The following is an 8,687-nucleotide window of genomic DNA, read 5'->3' as shown; positions in this document are numbered from 1 at the left end:
TTTTAACGCATGTTTCTTACGACGAGTGCCTTGGAAACGGTCGCTTTAAGGGGTCTTCTCAAAAATAGCTTTGACGACCTTGGAACGCGGGCGTGTATGAAAGCACCCTTGACGATGTAAACAAGTGAGGCTAAACGTTCTTCAAAACAGGAAATACGAACGGTCAGAAATTCACAGTGCTTTCTTCATTTTTCGCATAAAAGTTTAAATAAATACTGACAAAGTCACATGTATGACGTCGACGCTTCGCTCCCAAAACGCATTCTTATCTTACACGGTCGCCTCTTGGGTCCGTTCGTACCATATTTTGAATTCACTTAATTACCAGTTGAATTAAATGATGTCGTGGATATTTATTTTTGAAAATGTTTTGCCAATGACGCAATGATTAACTGTAAACAAATGATAGCGATGTAAACAACTTCATGTCATCGTACAGCTTTCAAAAACAGGTAAACTTGTGACCCGTATCGGAGACATATATGTGTAAATATGTCTCTGCCCGTATAGTATGGTTTAAAACACCGGGGCGGGTTTGTTATCATGATATAATCCGTTTGGCGTTTTATAACAGTTTGTTTCTGTCATAAATATATTTAAAACTTGAAATATCTTTATTTCCAAGTATTTTTAGGAGTTTATTCCCGAGTATGCGATATATTTTTCCACTGCAAAATTTTGATAATTATAGTTATACCAAAACAAATTTGAACATGCCAATTTTCTAACAGACTTAATACTTAACATTTTCATTTAAAGATATGTTTACCTGCACGAAAATCATCTGATATTTTTTCTCGTATCACAATTCCATGATTTCCGGAACACTAGACTTAGTCCTATAATCTAAGACATCGGGACCAATGTTTTCTATTTTTATGATACTTTTCTATTACTTATTTTGTGAATTGTTATTTTGTTGATTTGCAATTTTCTGTTGTATCTATCAATATGTCAACCGAGTTCATATTAAAAAAAAAAAGAAATATCAGCATTAAAACTAAAATAATTGAATCAGAGCACTGAATGTTATTAAAATAGACTAATGGATCCAGCAACGATCAATCGGGCGGATCCACCCATTTTAAAAGGGGGTTCCCAACCCAGGACAAAAAGGGGGTGTTCCAACTATATTTCCCCATTCAAAGGCATTGATCGTCCAAAAAAGGGGGGAACCCGGAACCCTCCCCCTGGATCCATCACTGTCAAAAGTAACCGGGACTGGCCTAGTATTCCGACCTTATATATCGGTCTATGATATAATTCCTAAATACTGCATGCTTTGCGGATAACCGCAAAACTTTTGGTTTCACCATGTCGAGATTTTGCTAGGACATACACCCGCAGCGTGCCGGGCAGTCTCAAACACTACTAAAGACTTTATATATAAAAAAAATCTATACTACTACCAGGTTCAGGAAAAGTTTGGATTGTAATTTAAAAGCTACGCCCTGAAGAACGCTATATTAGCCAGTGATGTTGGCAAACTTTAACTTTAATCTTAATTTTTGAAATGCTTTTTTTAAAAGGTAAGCTAATAAGGAAAGTTTTCTTGATTAAAACAAATCACAAATATAGTTGAGTGATGTCAATGCGGCAAAAAATGTGAATGAAAATTTTGTTTCTGAACACTGATTTGATCTTACCGTGGCAAAGAAATGCATAGCATAACTAATCATCGATCTATACGTGATGATAAAAGGAGATAATGTTTTTTTTATTTATAATATTGAATTTTAAATATGAACTTTGGTGGATAGTTGTTTCATTGGCAATCATACCACATCTGCTTATTTTCATATCGTATGGTTAACATAGAAATGTGACTAATCTGACAAATGACCCCTTGATTATACAGGGTGTTCAAACAGCTGGATGTATACATACGAAGCCTCGTAGGGTAAAAAGGGGGAATTTTGCCTACACATGCACCAAGCGTAATTGTCCATTCATTTTTTTTTTATGGCAGTCCATATATCTAGCTCCCGTCTTTAATACTTTGCATAACTTTCATAATTGATACTTAAATTATCTACATGTTCTCATCCGTATTATGCTTGAAATACTTGCCAGTGATCATTCAGTATGCACAACTTTAATTTTCATTATGTGCAGTCATATAAAAAAAAACGTAATTTCTGGGACTTTTATTTGTTTGACTATGTGGTATATCAGTTTATAGTAATTGTTGAAGTCCGTACGGGGACATAATTGTTATCTTCTATGTAAATTGGTCTCTGGTGAAGTTGCCTCATAAACAATGACACCCCATCTTCCTATTTGTATACCCTACGCAAGGAAGTGGCGCAGGGTATAACATTTTTGACCTGTCCGTCCGTCCATCAGCCAGTCTATCAGTCCTGTTTCTTGTCATCACAACTCCTCTCAAACCGCCCAACAAAATTTCAGGAAACCTTTATAGATAATAAGGACATACTATGCAGATGTGCATATCGACAGAAAATTACGATTCAAACTTTTTCTAGGAGTTATGCCCCTTTGAACTTATTTGCTTCAATATACTACTGCAAGTTTGTCATCGCATCTCCTCTCAAACCGCACAATAGAATTTTATGAAACCTTTTTAGATATTAAAGGACATACTATTTAGATATACATATTTTTTTCTAGGAGTAAGGCCCCTTTGAACCTATTTGCTTCAATATACTACTGCAACAGTTTGTCATTGCATCTCCTCTCAAACCGCACAACAGAATTTCATAAAACCTTTTTAGATAATAAGGACATACCATGTAGATGTGCATATCAACAGGAAATTACTAATGATTTTTCTAGGAGTTATGCCCTTTGAACTTATTTGCTGCAGTATACTACTGCAAACAGCTTGTCATCGAAACTCCTCTGAAACCACACATTCAACAGAATTTCATGAAACTTTGTAGATAATAAGGACATACTATGTAGATGTGCATATCGACAGGAAATTATCGTGATTTAATTTTTTTTTCTTATTAATATACCATTTTTTTTTCTTAGTTATTTTATTTCTCTAGTGGCAATGTGGGGACTGACTGCCAAAGCGGGGTTGGCTTCAGTTATTTGCAATATAATCCACCAATGAGCCCCCACCCTATGTCGGACTCTGTAACAATCATCCCATCAACCAAATATTTTGAAACATATTTAGAATTCCAGAAACAGACAAGTCCATGAAAATGAGGTTAAGTTCAGATAAACCCTGCAAGACAGACATATTTGTTATTCATTTATTATTTTGTACATAAATCACCCATTAGTTTTCTCATTTTAAATGTTTTAAATTGTTCATTTGTCATTTCGAGACCTTTAAAACCAACTATGCAGAATATGTTTTACTCATTGTTGAAGTCCATATGGTGACCTACAGGTATAGTTATTTCTGTGTTATTTGGTCTCTTGTGTCTCATTTACAATCATATCACATCCTCTCATTTGATATTTTAATTTGTGATAAGACATTTAATAATCATTTTATACACCAAATATACATGAAGATGACCTATTGATTACACAATATTGACTACTACATGTACCTATTAGTATTTATTATTTTTGAGTATATGTCCGACATGTTGACGACGGACAGTCAATGGTATACCATAATATGTCCTGAAAACTGGTGTAAAAAAAAGGCTCAACTAAATCAAATTTTTGAAACGTGATTGATTTTATTCCTCTAATATCTATGAGATCAAATTTATAAAACATCTATTAATATAATTAATTTCAATGTACTAGTATACATGTAAGAATTGTTGCCATTTATACATCATGTACATGTACAATCATTAGCTGATCAGCTCTATATTTTCTTTATTTTTATTCTCCTTCACTGTTTTATTTATAAGAGTAGACTCATATATATGATCTGTATTCATCATTGGGACAGGTAGCTATATATATAGGTGAAGTAGGTCCTTTTGATTTGATTTTTTTAAAGGATTTTGACAGCACTAAAGCATATACATGTAGTTCCAATTTATAGTTGATCTTAGCTCCTTAAGTGGATTGTTTCAGCACTTTACGCATAGTTTCCGGTTGCAAGACTAGAATATGATACTGGCTTCTCATGAAATTCTGTCAGTTCTTTGCCAATAGTTTCCAAGTAAAGTTGAACATTCCAAGCTCACTCCTTCCATTTGCAATGTACATGTACAAATGTACTTGCAGCCTGAAATTATATATCAGAGTAATTCTGTCACAAAATCAACAATTATTGACATTCAAAAGCATATAGATGTAGACTAGTTCATAATGGTAATGTGTCCATGGGACAAAGATGAGCAGCCGCTTGCATATAAAGGATGAAAAGGGTGACACCACCCAAATTTGTACTTGATCTGAGTGTTGTTGTAGTAAGCATTGCATATAAGTTTCAGAACATTTGGATGAAGCAAACTTGTGTTAAAGAAAGGAACAAAATTTCAGCATTTTTTTAATTTGTAAAGGGGCATAACTCTAGAAAAGTAAAAGTGACCCCACCAAAAATTCAAACTTCATGTGTGTTTGTTGGTACAATGTAGTAAATTGTAAGCATATATATATGCATTAATTGTGTATTAGTTTCATAACATTGGTAGAGGCAAACTGAAGTTGGAGAACAGAAACCAAATTTGGGAGGTACATCAGAGATGGGTCCGATTACTTCCAATGTAATTGATTAAATTACAATTACTTTGTCATTTGTACGATTAAATTAAATTAATGATTACATCATTTCTGAAAGTATCTGATTAAATTAATGATTACATTGGCAAAGTAATCATGATTACATCTGATTACAATGAATTTAAAAACAAAAAATTTTGAATGATGTGGATGAATAAACTTTTAATATAACTTTAGCATTTTTGAGAACGTATTTTATTGGGCGTATGACATTTGCGCCGATTTTGAAAATTTTCATTCTTTCATTTGCGCCGATTTCATTTTTTCATTTGCGCCGATTTTGTATTTTTTCCTAATTGGATTTACAGGTAAGTTACAGGTAAGTTCACACTTTTACATTGGCTGAGCACAGAGTATAAAGACAAATCAAGTGACATTGCAATTGGTAAATGGCTATCCCAATGTTTCGGGTTACCATTCCTTTCCCTAAATGAAATCAATGGCTGCTTCACGTTTGACATTGTCTGACGCTCTTTCTGATGACAAATGTCATACATTCTTAGACCACGTACAAGTACACATTCCATAACGGTCAAACAATTCGTGATGGCGTCCATAAAACTAACGAAGGGAGGATTTCAACTTCACCATTTGGAACTCTTGGTTTAATAGCTTCCTTGTGAGAAAATGCGAACCCTAGAAATGCCCTCACCAGTACGTATGCCAGACAAAGAAAAGATGGCCTTCGTTATTGAAAATTACGCCAAATATAGAAGAGACGAAATCATAAGAAAGGAATATATTAGATGTGTTGCCTATACATACATCGATTTATGATTTGAATGTATTCCGTTTTTATGGATTTGAATGCTGTACATATATTTTTTAATTCGTCATTTTAGTATAAACAAAGAGCTTTTATCTTAGGTTTTCACTTCTTGATTTTAAGCAGGAGACAACAGTTATATACATGTTATGATTGACAATTCATAACATATGTACAACTGGCTTTTAAGCAGGAGACAACAGTTATATACATGTTATGATTGGCAATTCATAACATATGTACAACTGGCTAACGGAAGAGGTCTTTAATAATAAATGAAAATAACATTACTGGGATGGAGAGTTGTCTCATTGGCACTCATACCACATCTTCTTATATCATTTCACCTGTAATTTACCTGTTATTTACCTGTAAAAAAATCGGCGCAAATGAAATGCAGATCGGCGCAAATGCAAAACGCCGATTTTATTTGGTTCAATTATAAAATGATAACTTCAAATTAAATGTCATCTATTTAAATAAACACCAAATTTCACTACATATATATTCATTACACTTTATCACCAATGATCTCTAAATTATTTTGAATTAAATTTAATAAAGATATATCATAATCAAGAGTTTTTTTGTTTGCCTTCTGACCTCTTTCATAATTTATATGTATTCCAAGTTGCAGTTTATGGAAGTTTAAATATGGATGAAATAAAGTTACATTTGTACCAGTTAAAACTAGGTTAAATTTTAATAGAAATGTTTAATCAAATTGTAAACAATATGTATTAAAGTACTAAAAACCATTGCATTTTACACGTCCAGTCCAAATACAAAAAAAAGTTTAAACAACATATTTGTCCAACTTATAATTTAGTTTGTGCTAATTAGATAATTTTTCATATCTGATTTATCTTTTATCATATATATTTCCCTACAGCTATACTCAATAGGTAATTGCAATAAAAACAAACCTTAATTAGTCTTCTACCTGTCAATTCAAAGTTGACAAAAATCACAAAAATTAACAAAAGATTATAATTCAGGGTTAAAGAAAAGTATTACTTGAATATATAACAGTTATTATCAAATATTAATATTAAGATCATTATAAAACGATGAATATACATGTATGTACAATATCTTTTACCAAGATAAAAGGTATATAATTGTATTATATGTCTCTGCTTAGGCTAATGATGACTTTTCAATACTGTAACAGTTTATTTTTTACTGAAGTAGACAAGCTTAAAGTAACCAAACCATTTTAGTATGTTAAAAATTTATCAAATATGAACAAAGAGGTTCATTTAATGACCAAAAACACAATTTTAGATTTTTTTCATTGTAATCAGAATGTAATCAAAAAGTAATCATGATTACAGGGTATTTTGAAAAGTAATTGATTAAATTAAATTACATGTAATCAGATTTTTGGCTGATTAATGATTACACTGATTACTTGAAAAATTGTAATCAATTACAGCTGATTAACGATTACAATTACAATTACCCCAAGTCTGAGGTACATGCAAGTTTGATAAGACTGACAATGCAAAAAAATGGTCTAAATTAATATGTGTTTATTTGATAATAGGTTCTTTTCATTTATTTTTGTTCCCTTGAGAACACATAAAATATTTTTTTATAATTTAATTTGGTTGAATATACATGTATATCGAATTTCTGAACAGAAAATAATGAAAATAAGACACAAAAAAAATATAACCAAAAAATAAACCTGTGATAATACCGCTTCTATTGGTACCAGGATGCTTAAAATCAATCCAAAATATTTTTTTTTTTAAAAATGTATACACCTATAGTTGTTAATGTCTGTGTCATTTTGGTCTTTTGTGGATAGTTGTCTCATTGGCAATCGTACCACATCTTCTTTTTTATATTATATACAATATATATGAACAGCTAAAAATCTCAAGTGACAAATACTTATGGCCGCATTCTGTACATGTTTAACCCTGATACTTCTATTACTAGACCTTAAGACATTTTTGTATACCTAACAGAATTAGGGGGGGGGGGGGGTTAATGGTAAACAAATTGTGATTGATAAAGATGAATCCATCATTTGCCTCCTACTGTAGGGTTCATCATTTACAAATTAGGCCAATTATATCATAATCTCAAGAAAATAAAGAAGTCAATCAAACCCCAGACCTTAATAGAGGGGTGGACAGGGGTAAGGAGACAGGGGAATGAGGGATCAGGGAAAAGGGGGTATATTTGAAATATATTTTGTCTTGGGGCAAGGAGATGGAAGAATTGAAGTAAAAAGGGGGGGATTTTAGAGTAAAATGGGAAAGGAAATATAGTTGGGGTCAAGGAGTAGAAACTGTTCCGATGAACCGAAGTTATGGGGTACCCCACATACATATGACCCTAGTCCGAGATTTCTCTGACGTCCAACGGCTGTTTTGCCAGACAAGCTGGGGCTAATCTCGGACTAATTTGAACCTAACTTGGCTACAAAATAAGTTATTAAAAATGATGATTAAAAAAGACTAATTCATTGACACTAACCATTGCTAACGGTAGCGTAAAAATGACAGTAGATGTCATCCCTACCTCTTCGGCCGTTTGCACACGGATATTTTGCAAAACTGGCCAGACATGTTTACAACTTGTCTGTAAAAGGTAAAATAAACACATAAATAAGATACCAGCTATAACGATCTATAATATTAAACATGGAACAGAAATTGAGCCCGTGCAAGGTTTCAGCCGCAGTGATTTTCAACAGTAGCGAGTATTTTGAGACAACCCCCAAGTTTGTATTTTTCGTTTTACTGATAACATTTGGCTGCTTAATATATCGAAATCTATGTTTTCTTATGTAATAACTCTACCTTCATCGTTGTATATTCGCCACAATGTCTGTTATGCATGTACATGGTCGTATTCATCAATATACTAAGCTGCTCGGCAATATGGCGACCTTGAAATTCCTCTGGTCCGATAATGGCGCCAAATTAGAGGGAAGCAACTCGCGCCAGACAAAATTACCGTATTTCACCAAAATAATCAAAATTTCACTTTTTGATAACAAACAGTAATACGATAACCACATTTATATTCAGCAATCGTTTATTGATATAATTACAAACATTATTTTATTAAAGCCATCAATAAAGAATTCACAATTAAGTAATTAATGGAGTGCAATGAAATCAGACCTTATGGGGTAGAGGGGTTAAACAAAAGCTCGTAACTTTTTTAAAAGCCTGGTGACCCCCATTTTATTTTACTTTAAAATGTTCGAAAAGTTCATAGCTTTGACATA

The 8,687-nt window shown here is 32.6% G+C and overlaps 1 long non-coding RNA gene across 1 annotated transcript; it reads right to left on the bottom strand.

Annotated features, from left to right (window-relative positions):
* Positions 1–3,646: 3,646 nt before the first annotated feature.
* LOC143075199 (uncharacterized) lies at positions 3,647–8,339 on the bottom strand. Its single transcript, XR_012978251.1, has 2 exons — positions 8,254–8,339; positions 3,647–4,171 (listed from the first exon to the last, which is right to left on the bottom strand). It is a non-coding gene; the product is annotated as an uncharacterized LOC143075199 (long non-coding RNA).
* Positions 8,340–8,687: the final 348 nt, after the last annotated feature.

This window comes from Mytilus galloprovincialis, chromosome 5 (genome assembly GCF_965363235.1).
Source record: "Mytilus galloprovincialis chromosome 5, xbMytGall1.hap1.1, whole genome shotgun sequence".
Taxonomy (NCBI): Eukaryota; Metazoa; Mollusca; class Bivalvia; order Mytilida; family Mytilidae; genus Mytilus; species Mytilus galloprovincialis.
The sequence above is the reverse complement of the archived record's forward strand: the minus strand, read 5'-3'. Positions and strand labels throughout refer to the sequence as shown.